At 36.5% G+C, this 12,956-nt stretch overlaps 1 protein-coding gene across 3 annotated transcripts in view; it reads left to right on the top strand.

The window, feature by feature from the left end:
* Positions 1–12,956, top strand: part of Pou2f1 (POU class 2 homeobox 1) — a 153,127-nt gene that overhangs the window by 51,821 nt on the left and 88,350 nt on the right. The window lies entirely within an intron of this gene.

Genomic DNA, 12,956 nt, shown 5'->3' with positions numbered 1-12,956 from the left:
TCTTCTTTTACTTTAAACGCAGCCTCTTTAATTTTTTACTGACGCTGGATCCTGCGTTTTTCAGCAGAGCTGTGGCTTACAGTCCATGCCTGGATGTTACATAAGGAGCTGGGGACCTCAACTTGTCCTAAGTGAGACCCAGACTTCTCACAAAAAAATATTCCAGGACACCTGATCACATAGGCTGACTTACTAGGCAGAGTTAGGAATTAATAGAAAATGGGAGAGGTTCACAGTAAAGAAAGAAGACCAGCTTTTATGGATCAGATGCACTAGGACAGTTGTGGCAAACCTCTGGCACACATGCCACAGCAGGTTGTTTGTATCATTGAAAGCTCTAAAAGGCTCACCATCCCCGGACTAGGGCCTGGTAGATAAGCATCTCAGTTCTGGGTGTTGCAAGCTCCATGCTTGAGGGCCATTCCGCCTTCCTGAGACGATTGTGCTTGGAGACAGCCTCGGTTTGGGGAAAGGAAACACTATTGAAATCCAAGAGTACTGTTGGGGTTTTAGGTAGTGATAGTGAACCTGTTAGAGATCAAGTCCCAAGCTGCAACCCAAAACCCACTTATTTATCACAAAGTGCCAACACTGCAGTTACATCTGAATACTGAGGTTTTAGTTTAGAAAAAAACTCTACATGAACATCTTTTGTTTTAAAAGAAAAACATAATAACACTTGTGCCATATGTTCATCGCCTTTAGTTTAGTGCAATGATTCTAGGTTCTCCTTGGTAGTTGAATGTCCCTGTAAATTTCTTTTCTTGATGTTCTCAGTTCTTTGGGGGAGGGGCGTTGAGACAGGGTCTCACTATGTATTTGAGACTGACCTGGAACTCACTATGTATTCCAGGCTGGTCTCGAACTCATAGCGATCCTCCCGCCTGAGCCTCCTGAGTGCTGCGATTATAGGTGTGCGCCACCATGTCCAGCTGTCCTCAGTTCTTGAGGGAGGATAAGATAGGTTATTTAAGTTTAGCGGTAATCAACCTTGTATTCCTGTTTCTAGGCAGAAATGTTTAACAAACATTCCTGTATACAAAGCTGAGCAGGGATCCAGCCCAAAGCATCAAAGTAATAAAGGAGACAGATACAAAGTGAAGGTCAGGTTTTGTTCTGCGTTTGGTCACCCATTGGGCATCCATAGGGTCAAGTCACTGTGTTTGTTTGTTTGTTTGTTTGTTTTACCTAAAGGCAGCATTTAAGTTCTTGGTTGCCTCTGAAGAAAACATATATCATACTTTTAATGAGTAACAGGTTAAGAGCCTAGGAGTCCACCTTTCCTGGGCTCAATCTTAGATTATAAAATGTTGCATAGATGGCAATGCAGTTACCCACCAATATTTAAGAAGCGGGGTTCTATAGGACTTAAGAATGGGATTCCAGACACGACTTGAGTTTGAATCCTGGCACCCTGCTTATCTGTATCTCTATAGCGTTGTCTATAAATTGAGCTTTTTAAAAGGTAATGTATGCAAACTGCTTAGAACAGCGTTGGAATAGAATGAGCTTAATAAATGGTAGCTGTTCAGTTGAAGAATCCTAGAACTTGTTAAAGGCCTAGAGAACTACTTGTTGGACACATGAAAGCATTAAAACAACTGTACAGGGCTGGGGATATCGCTCAGTGGTAGAGCACTTTCCTAACTTACAAGGCCCTAGGTTTGATCTGCAGTACAGGCAGGGCGTGGAGGGGTGGGGAGTATGACACAAAGATTCTTCAGTTACCCAGCATGATCACATCCCAGCTGTAAGATTTTTTGGCAAACTGAAGATTTGATTTAGTGGAGATGTGTACCCAAAAATACCTTCCAGGAAGTAGCTTGTAAATATTTGTGCTTTTAGAACACTGGGATGTAAGTATGCCAAATGAGATTTTTATGAAGAAGCTTGCTGAGTTGTTTGAATAGCGAGATTAACTTTCTGAATGTGGAAGAGCGTTCTAGGAATCGGAAGAAAAGAGGGAAGTTCAGGCTTGGAAAGAGAAGCACTGAAAAGGTGTTAAAAGTAAGTTTATGTGGGCCTAACAGTGTTCTCAACAGAGGGCAGACCCTCAGGAGACATTTGGCACTGTCCAGAGACTCTTGTTTTTTGAGACAAGGTCTTGCTATGTTGCCTAAGTCTGCCTTGAATTCCTGGCCTCAGGCAATCCTCAGGCAATCCTCCTGTCTCACTCTTCGAGTACCCAGGATTACCGCTGCCCAGGTTTGGAGATCTGGTTTGGATTGCCACATGTTGTAGATGCTCTTTTATATACCAGGCAAGGTGATTGACTAATAAAACAATGAATGAGGCAGGTTTGTTTTACTGATTGTATAATGGAAAGTATAAGCCCGAAGAAAAAGAGATCCTTGACTTTCACTTATGGAGGCTAAGAGATTTGTGACCTTGGTTAGAATGATGATGAGAAGGGATGATGTTAAAGTGAAATGGAGGATTACCTGATCTATGGAATCATTCCAGAGTGACAAGTGTATTAGGAACAGTATGATCAGGAAGAAAACAACAGGGGTCTTTCTTTTTTATTTCACATCTGTGCATTAAGCTATCTGCTAAAGCCATGTCTCCTTTACTCAGCCTTGTAATTAGTACCAAGCTTTCTTCCTCATACTGCTTCAGTTCCTCTCCTCCCTTCTGTGGCTGCCACACAAACACACACACACACACACACGCGCGCACACACGTGCGCACGTGCACTCACATACGCTCTTGGGGTTCAGGGATCCTGCACGGTTCACACACTTATATGGTTACTCAAACTACAAAACAGTTTTTATTTTTAATACCACTTTTGCTTAAAACAAAACATCTCTAAGGACAGAATTTAAACTTTAGGTTAATTAGGTTGAAGTTGAACCTTCGGTACTGGGAACTTTGTAATGTAGTCCCTGCCTACTTTTCTAACCTTCACCTGTCTCTCATGTCACTACCAACTCCCCATGCCTTCTCACTCTGCTCATACCATTCACTGTTTCCTGGACTTGTCATGTGTGTCACACTTCTTTCCTTCACACACTCTACTTTATACTTTTCTGCCCTCCTGTTCTTGGTTGTGCTTTTTATGGAAGTCCAGCTTGACTTTCTTGTTTGTATTAGATGCTGCATCTCTTATCTGCTCTTTCTGCATCCTAGCAAATGGAATTAAATGCAAGCTGGGTTCTGGAGGCCAGGTGTCCAGTTAAAACTTCTGCTTGACTCTGGTCTTGGTGTTGTTGAGCAGTTCTCTTAATATCTATCTCAGTTTCCTCATATGTGAAAAGGAGACAGTTTTAAACACTTATAGGAGGGTGTATTAGTTAACGTATGTCAGACATTTAGAATAGTGTCTGGCACCTGTTAATACTCACTGAACATTAAGCTATTATTTTGTGCATACCTCAGTCTTAGCATCTGTCTTTTGCATCCCTCCTCTACTGAGCTGTGAACTTTTTTGAGGTTAGAAACTAAATCGTTTTCAACTTCAATTTTATTATAAATACATAATGAGCATCACAAGTCATTATTACTTAGCTAAGTCCTAACTGTGACCAGTTTTTGGAAGGCCTCTGAGCTAGAAATAGTTTTTACATTAAAAAAAAAAGACCAAGGTGAGTGTCATGGGCCCACAGAAGCTAAAACAGTACCTGTAATTTACTTCACAGAAAACATTTGCTGATCAGAACTACACATGGCTTAATTATGATTCAGTTAAAATAATATTATTTGTTAGAATGAATGGATGGTTGGGTAGAGACATGAACTAAAATAGAAAGATCAGAACTGTGGATACTGGTGTTATTTCTAAGAAGTGTGAAACTAGTGCTTTCTCATCTGGTAACAGAAGTCTGTACTGTCCACTTTTTGTAGGTAGGGTTGTTGTGGGATCCTGCTTTCTCCCCTGTGGTATTTGAAAAGTTGGACCCAAGAGTAATGCTCAAATACCCACTTACCATCATGATATAGCAAGACAAAAATTTGCTAGTTTCTGTGGTTTGTAAGGATGAAAAGTTTCAAGTGTCTACCATTTTTCCGTGTGGCATTCCTTTATTCCTTGGGCTATAAAGGACAGAGGCCTCCCTGGTATTTAATAAATAGCAAGGCCAGCCTAAGTGACGAACTCTGTCCCTTATCCTTACAGTGAACGGAGAAGGAATACTTTGAGTTTCACTAGTTTCGCGTATTCTTCATGCATATATTGTAGAGATGGAGAAGGCTGATATGTAGTAAGTTCAAACCAGTTTCTTCATTTTTTATTTTTGACAGTTCTTGGAGACTTTAGCACCAAAATAGTTTACCCTTTATCTTATTTTATATGTATGGTGTAAGGACAATTTGTCTTCCTTCATTTTTATTTCCTTAATTCATGATTTCAAATTTCTATCTGTTCTAAATAGTGAATGTTTTAAAGGTGATATCCAAATTAAAATAGATGTTAGTGTTTTTTGTATTTCCTAAAAATTAGTTGGATGTTTTTAATCTGAAGATGACCATGGAGTACTTAAGGCAACTCTTTTATCTCATAGACCGGTCAAATTTTTAAAAACCACAACAGTTCACAGTAGTAGAATGAGAGGTAGAAGCCCAGCTTCCACTCTTTGCTCTCAGATATACCCAGTGTACCTCCTGCTGTCCTGGTTTTTAGGTAGAGAAAATGTACTGCTTTCAATTAAATTGTTATGCTGAATTTATCACTCTCCATTGTTATTTGACAAAGTAATGATCAAGACTTAAAATCCATTTCTCATTTCTTTTTTAGTTATTTGAAAATACCTACTGTACTCCCTTTGCCCTTCTCCTTGTGAATGAATGGTCCAAGAAACGTTTTGGTACCAATAAAAAAAAATATACTCTTTGGTGTAACTGAGACTTGATACATTTTAATACAAGCAGTCTTCATGTCTTCACTGTTTGATCTGGAGGCAAAAGTTGGAAACCTGGCTCCTGTGGAAAACTGCCTTGTGAAGAGGCTTTTATGGCAGTATTAGATTATATTTCTCTCAAAAGTTTTTAGTGAAAAATGAGGAATAATTTGATCTTTTAGCTTTATAAACTCTTCCTCTGTGTCACCATGCACTCCAATACATACTTGCAGCGGTAGTAGATGTCTTATATGAATATTATTTTTTTCTTTTAGAATTCTTTTAGTGCGTTTCACAACAAATGTTTGTTGAATTGTATTGAACCTGGTAAGTAGATAATTGTTTTTGCATTGCTGAAAAAAAATAATTTTGTTGCAGATGTAAAAGAATTTATGCTTATTTACTGTCATACTCAATTCATTGACATTTATGTTTTTAGCATATTTGTTAAGATTGATCTAAAGGAGACACAGGAACATCCAGTTCTGTTGTTTGATGACTATTATCCTTTGATGATCAGTTGTTTTGGAAAATCAGGACATCAGCAAGTCATTGAAGCTTAAGGCAGAGTCCGTGTTGCACTAATTTGTAAATGTCGGTCGTGCAGAAGACACATCTGCAGAGTTGTCGGGAGTAAGCACATAATGTTTGCTCTAATAATAGCACAGGTGAGCGTCAGCTTGTACCAGGGCTCAAACTCAGGACCTTGTGCTTGTAAGGCAGGCGGTAGAACCACTGAACTAAATCCCCAACCCCTATATTTGTTGTTTAAATGTAGAAATCAAACTGTATTCTAAGTCATTGGGCAGCCATAGTATTGGTTTAAGAACAGTCAACTTAGTTACCTTGATTCTGCCACTGGTATAGCATTTTTTGGGTGAGGATGTTTTGGGGTCCTGTATCTTTAGTTTGTGTTTGAAAAGGTAACTTGATAATAGTGTTCCTGTGCTAGGTTATCAACATGTGAAAAGAAACAAGAATTGGCTAGTTTCTGTACTTCATAAAGATGGAAAGTTTGGAACTGTCTTCCATATTTCCATGTGGAAATTGAGTGATAATCACCTCACACTGGGGCTGTTCAACCACACTCCAGAGCCTTGTGTTACAGTGGATGTTCTAGAGCTAAGACTGGCTTCTCAGAGTGTAAAGATGGGACTAAGATCCGCAGCAGAGCTGGAACTGTTAGACTTGTGACTTGGGTGTATCCTTAGCAAAAAGTAGACTAAATAGGGGAAATCTATCCACCAGTAGTGTGCAGAGATAAAGGCTCACTTTCTTAGCCTTCGATCTTAATTGAAGTCTTCCCTAGAATTCATGGCCTTGGCTCTTTTTAAATCCACATTTGAAATTTGAATTTGTACAAGCTGTGTGGTCTCAAGAAATTCAAAACTAAGAAATTAAAGTAATCCTGGGCTAAAGTCCCTCTCCTGTAGAACAGAGGGAAATGTACCGAGGTCTTTATAGAGGGAATGTACTTTTAACCCAGGCTTCTTGGACACCTTGAGATTGAAATTTTCCAAATACAAGTTTAAAACCCAAAATGACAGAACCTAGGAAGAAACACAGCAATAATGGAAAATTGTATAAAACAACCAACAGTAGAAGTAGACTCTTCCAAAGACTTCAGATTACTGCAATTATCAGATTTATAGTTTAAATTAACTTAAAAATGCTTTAACCCATTTCCTGGTTGCCCTAAGAATACTTCAAGGCTTGTGGCTACAGCATTTACTGTGCGATAACTGGCAGATTATAGTCCTAATCTTAACTCCACAATTTACCACAGAATATCTTGACTTTATTATTATTATTTCCACATTCCTTTAATGTATATAATGTATCAGTAGGCTTTGGAAACGAAAAACATCATTCTATTTATAGCATTTTGGTTTTAGTAGTGGTAGTTCCATTTACAAAATAAATAAAGGAGTCCCCGATTGGTGAAAATAGACAATGACTGCATCTGTACTTTTTGGTTTTTGTTTTTTCCCTAAACATGAAAATGTTAATACTAAATGAGGGTATTGAAAACATGGACACAGGGCTCAGGATTTAGCTCAGTGATTCTGCTGCCTGCCTCACAAGCGCAAAGTCCCAGCTTTGATCCCCAATACCAAAAAGAAAACATGGACACAAAGCAGACTGCAGAAATGACCCAGCAGATTTGGCGAAGAAACAATTTTTAGAAAGGAAAAAAAATAGTTACTGAAACTCAAAAATTTACTGGTAAAGTTTATTATTTACAAATTATAGTTCCAGAGAGCATAGGATAGTTCTCAGCAGTTATCATTCAAAATATGCTGTGGCTGAGAATTTTCTACTTGATGAATTCTGAATTTTAGGAAGTACAGTGAAACCCCCCAAATTCTATACCTAGATATATTATAATGAAATTGGAGAAAATCAAATACAAAGGGAGTATCTTAATAGGGAATAGAGAAAATAGATAATTGACCATGTAAGAGCCACTTTTAACAATGCTCAGTAGCAGCAAGGGAAGCCTAAAGACAATGAAAATATAAAATGCTAGGAGAAAATAACTACCAACCTTAAAATTTTTACTGAGCTAAACTTCTATTTAGGAATAAAGATGAAATGACATTTGTGGGCATAGCAACTTCATACCTTCACTGAAAAAAGCAAAGGTTAAGAGAGAAGGAAAATTAACTCAGAAGAAAAGACACAGATGCAAGAGGGAATGGTGAGCAAAGAAACCGGGAATATGAATGAATATAAGTCAGCTTTGCACATTTATTTTAAGATACTGGTACATAGTAAATATTTGGTGGACAGATGATTCACATTTTTGTGAAATAGTATTTTTCGTATCCAACCATGACAAACAGAATTATTTAAAATATTTCAAAGAGAAGTTTGAATCTTAACAAGATTTGCAAGATGGTTGTTTTACAAAATTAATAGGTAGAATTGGTGTCCCTAAAATGTGACTTAGAATGGCAGAGTTTCTTGAAATTTTTACATCTATTTTTAGGCTGCTGAGCAAAATTTCAGTTAGATATTAAACAATAGTGCCCTTTATTTACCAGAGTCATAAGTGTCAGTGTTGAGTTATGGAATTTGGAATTTCTGCTCAGAATATTCTCAGATTTTACATCCATTAATTAGAAGACAATGTTAAATTTGTTGGTATTGAAAACCTATGTTAATCTTGTAGAAACATTATAAATATAATAAAATAGAACATCACAAACTAGAAACTATACTGGCTCTGACTTTTAAAAAGAACTTGCTAGACTATTTTTAAACTGTTAAATTTCAGATATTCTCTGAAGGAAGTATACTTGTGTATAATGAGATTTCATTATACATTATAGATAGCTGCCTTTGTTCTAAATCAATAGATGAATTCCCTAAGTATATATTACCTTTATTTTTGGAAGAAAAAGGAGTTTTATTGTTGGCTTAAATCTAATATCCTTGACCTAGTATTTATTGACTTCCACAACACCATTCATTCATTCTACAGATATTTTTGAGCATCTGTCCGATGCTACGTGAGCAAGATTAATAATATACTTGTGCTCAGAAAACACCTTCTAGTGGGAATAAATGAATCAAACAAGTGAACAAAATAAAATCAGGTGATATGTTAGTGACTTGGGCTGGGGTAAGTGGTAAGAGAAGTTCACTCTGAGGAGGTAGAAGAGTCTGGAATTCAGAGTCTGGAATAACCAGAAGCCACTTGGGCAGAAGCACCCTCCGTTAAAGGAACAAAAATGGCAAAGGTTGTAAGGTACCTGAGAGTGAATGTGGCATATGTTCCTGTGGTACCATGAGTGTCGAGAGGGTGTAGGACTGTAATGTCACCTGGCATATTTGGCAGCAATTAATTTTGATGTTATGGTGATACAAAAATTACATCAGACTGTCATAACTTAACATTTTCCTTTCACCAAGTTAGAGTTAACCTAATTTTTACCCTGTTCTGTCTTTGGCTGGTGGTGATCTGTTCTCATTTAAACAGTTCTTAGTGACATATTGTAATATAAAAGCATAAAGTATTTGTTAAACAGCTGAAATATAAATTTGGGTTTTAATGTATGTAAACAAAAGATAAGAAGGAAGTCATAATATATTAGATATTGAAGAGCCTTTAAAGGAAATATCTGAGGCCCCAGCTCTGTTGTAGCATTTAAGCACTTAGACTATTTTCTTTAGAATAAATTATATTCTATAAATATCTACTTACTCATAGGTTTTCTACATGAGTAAGATATCTTTAAAATTGCATGGAAAGTACATATTCTCTTTTGTGTTGAACTATGCCTATATGTATACCCTGTTGTCAAAAAAGTAAAGTCATTTCTTAGCTTTAATCAAATTACTAATTTCTGGTATCTATTCTAGCCATTCAGTCTAACATCCTGAAGCTTCTTAGGTTCAAAGTCATTGTTGGATTTATTCTTTTGGCCCCAGAGATCAGAGTACAGTGCTTGTCGTATAATAATCTTAGAAATTATTTGTTGAATGAATGAATGTTTGAATATTTACTATAAAATAGTATACTTAAAAAGTATTGATACAACTGATACTTTTTTTAAAAAATCACTTCATAATGTTTTTGGAAAATACACATTTGTGAAGAAAATTCGTTTGGACCAAGAGTCAGAAAATGAGTCTGAATTGCAGCCATTCATTCAGTGTCCTTTAGGTAAATCATACTGTCTTGTACATTGTTTCCTTCTTTATACAATGAAAGGGAGTGACTGTTGCTAACATTTCTCTCTGCACTGAAATTCTGTGATTTTTATCCTTTGCTGTTTCCAAGAATCAGGACAGGACAGATAAAGGATGCCTTTTATCTTAGATTTGATCCTAAATCTAATGATATAGGACAGCAGTGTTTAAACTGCTCTTGTTAAGTGACAAGGATAAAGTCTGAGAGAGGTTTGATGGGGGCATGCACAAGCTGATTATATGTTATGGTTAGATATGCCACTTTTATATTCTTTAATGGCTTATACTCTTTGTTAACCTAACTAACTTTTCTCTTGGTACATACAAGCACTGTGTGTAAAAGAAGGAATCTCGGCAATATGTAAATGTCTGAAGACTGATGAAGATTTTTAAGGGAGGTGGCCTATAGTACAGGAAAAAATAAATTTTAAGGTTTTAGGTTTTCAGGGTAGGGTAAGGTATTAGATGCTTCCTTTTTCACATTAAGTGTAGCCTTTTCCTTTTAAGCATGTTAGTATGTTGTTGAAGTTTTCCCAGGTGAAAATAAAATCCATTCAGTAGCATATTAAGGTGTAGCACAGACTTACAATAACCTAGTTTTACCTCTCAATCTGAGGCAGATAGAGACTTTGAGTGACAGTCATGTAGGTGCTAGCTTTTCTTTCTCCCTAATGGGCAAAAAGAAGTCCAGTTACCCTGTAGGTATGCTGCTGGCATGGGGCTCCTGAGATCTAGTGTGCCTGTTCTACTGTCTAACTTGTTTTCCTTCAAATTCATGTTAGAATTAGTGTGAGTGTGTATGATGCACACACATGCTCCAAATATTTATGTTACCTAAATTGTCTCTTATCTACTCCCAGAGAAGAGCTTTGCAAGCTTCTTACAATGCCTTTTTTAAAAACTTGCCTTTTTTATTACCATCCTTTTAGTCTCTAATAGCAATTATATAATTAGGGGGACTAATAGCAGATTGTATACTAATGTAAGGCAGAATCTTGATTTGATTCAGCTAAAATTTGCCCTTTTTTATTGATGTCATTTTTAGTACGAGGTAACCATTTTTCATTGCTTGGAATTTTTATCCTCATTACATTTTGAAAGTTACTGGCAACTGATACTTACATGAGATTTACTCTCTGGAGCACTGAAAAATCTTCAGAAATATCTGCCATCATTTTTGTGGGCTATGAACATGACTTTAGAAGCCATAGTTATAATGAAATACTTGTCTTCGTGTCCTGCTGAGTCAGTTCTTTGGTGTATAAGCAATGTGATGTCAGTGAGTTGTAGAAGGCTTGATCCCTTTAAGGGTCATTGTGAATTTTTTGGTTGTAATTGCAGAATGAATGAGTTTATATATGAAGTCCTGGGTTATTATGAATGAGCCCTTCCTTTGAATTTCTTAGGATTTTGGTATCATTGTTACTCATTTTGCTTTTTTCTTGTGGTTTGTCTTCAAATTCACATTCTTCAAAAATGTGTATGTTTTTAAAGAATTACAAGTAGTGAAGGATGTTTAAAATTTATTACTCAAACTTCATACTCATCTCTACATAAACACTGTATTTACTATCTTGGAAAATCATTGCCTCACAGACAAGAATGGTTAGGTTTTCCACCCTGTGTGTGAAGACCTGTGCTTGGAAGTGGGTTATAAATGGTGGTGGATTAAGTGTCCTGTGTGCAAGGACTCTCCTCTCCTTTAGTATAGTGAACACACACTTTGGTTTCCCCTGGAAGCTTGACATGTATAGGAAAGAGAGATGTACTGGACCATTGCAGGTGCACAGTATTTACTATTTAGATCATACTTCGTAATGTTTCTCTGAGTCTGGATATTGTTTATTATATTAAGTGACCCATAGAGAATATTCCCTTTTTAGTCAAAGAATTGTTACGTAAATTTGATGACTGGCTTAATCAAGATACCATAGCTGTTGATCAGTATTTTGTGTTTTGAAACAGGTCCTTGCTATGTAGTTTAAACTGGCCTTGAACTCATGGTAATCCTCCTGCTTCAGCCTCCTGAGTGCTGAGACTACAGGCATGCACCACCACACCCAGCACTCAGTGAGTTCTGAAACTTTTCTTTCTCCTGGAACTGTAGATGAACCTAGGACCTTTGCAAAGAGGTACATTTCCAGTCCTTTTATTTTTTATTTTGAGACAAGGTCTCTCAAAGTCACTAAGTTGCCTTTGCTGTCCTTAAACCTGTGATCCTCCCCACTCAGCCTCCCTGGATGCTGGGACTACAGGTGTGCTCCACCACACCCAGTTTATTGAAACTTTTTAAGCCAGTCTGAAGTCACTACAACCTATTTCACATTGCCAGCTGTGCATGTTGCTATAGAAACTCGGTACAGACTATCAAAATTACTGTTGTTAAGAAACACACCTGGCTTATTTGCACCCCATTTGAGTTGGGGAAAATTTTGAAAGAATAGATATGTCTCTAGAATAGGTGTCTGGATGTGTCAATGAACAACCAGAAAGAGCCTGTCACTTTGCAACCATTATAATGGAAGGGTGGGTGGCTTTTCCTTACTCTTTATAGTTCTTGTTCTGGAGGGTTTTAGTGGATATGTTAAATTTAAATTTGTTTTATGTATTTGTCCCTTTTTCTTAAGGTGTTTTGTTATTTTGCTTTTGTTTTTTGGTATATCTTCTTAACAATTTAAAGATTTTTTTAAGCTTTCATAGAGAATTTAAAGTACATACAGATCAGACTTTTTTAAGAGAGGAAAAAAGATTAGTTTCTTTTTGAGTATATCGTATAATAATTTTTTTAGTAATTTTGACTGCTATGTAAGATTTATAACCAAATTTTATGTTAATGGCTACTTTGCAGTATTATAAACTACTGTAATCTCACAAAAACAACTCCTTTTTGAAAGACAGTTGGACACCAAATGACCTTCTCTTCTCACCAAGTGACCTAAATTTCCAATTAAAATTTAAGCTTTAAAAAATTAGAAAGCTACTTATTTTTTATGAGTTTCTAACATGGTTAAGGCATTTTTATTATGCCTGAATAGGACAGTGTTGTAGGAGAAAACTGAAAAACATTTCTAATATAACTCAACCTATATAAAAATATGATAATTAAATATCAGTCCTTGTGACTTAAGCTTGAGGCTCTTAACTGTATGAAAAACATATTCAGAAACAGAAAATATTCATCGCTTAGTTTAGCACAGCCTGAATCCATTTATCTTCAGATCCACTTTCATAACTGTTAACACTTAGGCCCTTCACTAAGTCATGTAACTATTCTGAGCCTTAGCATCATTATCTACAAAATGAGAAGAACATTATCTAGCTCACAGGGATTTTGTTAGAAGCAAATGAAATGGCATATATGAAAATATCCTGAAATATATATACATACATATATCATAACTGTGAGGAGTGGTCTGATTT

The sequence above is a fragment of the Fukomys damarensis genome, unplaced genomic scaffold, assembly GCF_012274545.1.
Source record: "Fukomys damarensis isolate Sample0158 unplaced genomic scaffold, DMR_v1.0_HiC HiC_scaffold_19, whole genome shotgun sequence".
NCBI classification, from domain to species: Eukaryota; Metazoa; Chordata; class Mammalia; order Rodentia; family Bathyergidae; genus Fukomys; species Fukomys damarensis.
Note: the sequence above shows the minus strand (reverse complement) of the source record. Positions and strands in the feature narration are given on the sequence as shown.